The following is a 1589-nucleotide window of genomic DNA, read 5'->3' on the forward strand; positions in this document are numbered from 1 at the left end:
AAAAATGCAACATAATTACCTTTCTGATGATGTTGGATATTTGAGCCTAATACTGTCCAACACAAAAATACTATGGTACAATCTAATAAAAATGTAATAGTTCAAATTCTGCCACAAACCAGAAGGTGTACTGACATAAAGCAATTAAAGATGATTGAATAAAATGACTATTTACAAATATGTGGTCATGGTGAAGGAAAACAAAGAAAGGTGAAGGCTTTAGACTATACTGAAGAAGGAAAGGAGTGTCATCAGCTCTAGACCTTGGGGGCTTGAGGGGATGGAGAGGTTACGAGAACCTGAAGAGAGTATTGCAGACTAACAGGGCCACCAGACAGGAACTTGGCCTTGTGTTCAGAACACAGACACAGCCAATCTGCAGCCAGACAAAAACGAAGCCCGGAGAATACATACTTCAGCCTCACTCTTACCCTATCCACTAGTTTCCTTTGCTATTGTCCTGACTCAATGGAAAGTCCAGGGCAAGAAAGCCTGTTGATTCTGTCCATAAATTCCAGCCTTCTCAGGCACAGAACAAGACGGGTAAAGGTACAGAATGATTTTGGAAATAAATGGAAAATACTGATGATAAATAGTTTCAAAATATCAAAGGCAAGTAATCATTTAATGTTTAGAGGACTGCCTTTTTAGAAAAAAATTCAATGGAAAAGTCTATTGGGCATTAAAAGACCTTAATTTTGCTTCATGATAGTATAATACTCCTGTACAAAAGTTGGTGTTTTGCTACTTATATTGCACATGAAAAATTTTATCAGTTAAGTTTCTGCTATCCTGAGAAGAAGACTATAAATTCTTTGCAATAACACTTTATTGCTTTCTAACAAGTCATAATATATTCTTGAATGTTTCCCCATTTTTATGGAAATGTATACCTATTTAATCTATTAAATAAGTATTTAAAATATAATTAGGAAACTAATAATTAGTGAAACCAAACAGAAAATTACATGAAGTCTGTCTTTCTTATACTTTTGTTTTTTTCATTCTCCCTATCACTTCTAATTCTATATCTGTGAGAGAAAATTAAAAAATGTCTGAACACAAAATAAAAATCTTGTCAATGTTTCAGGCCTATTTTTGTTACTGAATATTTGTAATGAATAGTCCTAATAAGCAAATAATTGTGCTACTTTATTTGTTGTAATGCAGATACTAGATACTATGTAGATTAGGAAATCTCTTTTGTAGTTATGTGATAAACCAATGCAATTCAACTGTGACAAAAAAAATTCTCAATAGCAGAATAATTACCATGGAATATTTAATCTGGGTTTCCCTGGTAGCTCAGCTGGTAAAGAACCTGCCTCCAAAGCAGGAGACCCTGGTTCAATTCCTGGGTTGGGAAGATCTGCTGGAGAAGGGATAGGCTACCCACTCCAGTATTTTTGGGCTTCACTAGTGGCTCAGCTGGTAAAGAATTTGACTATAATGTGGTTAAATTTAATCTACTATTATCTTCAATCTGTTTCACTGATAGTTGTAATGTATTACAGAAAAACTGATTATAGTGGCCTTTTTAAATTGCATTTTGTACCTTATTATAAGTGTTATCCTTTATTCAATACCAA

General features: G+C 33.9%; 1 non-coding gene across 1 annotated transcript; it reads left to right on the forward strand.

Annotated features, from left to right (window-relative positions):
- Positions 1 to 1294: 1294 nt before the first annotated feature.
- Positions 1295 to 1366, forward strand: TRNAW-CCA (transfer RNA tryptophan (anticodon CCA)). Its single transcript has one exon. It is a non-coding gene; the product is annotated as a tRNA-Trp (tRNA).
- Positions 1367 to 1589: the final 223 nt, after the last annotated feature.

The sequence above is a fragment of the Odocoileus virginianus genome, chromosome 29 (assembly GCF_023699985.2).
Source record: "Odocoileus virginianus isolate 20LAN1187 ecotype Illinois chromosome 29, Ovbor_1.2, whole genome shotgun sequence".
Taxonomy (NCBI): domain Eukaryota; kingdom Metazoa; phylum Chordata; class Mammalia; order Artiodactyla; family Cervidae; genus Odocoileus; species Odocoileus virginianus.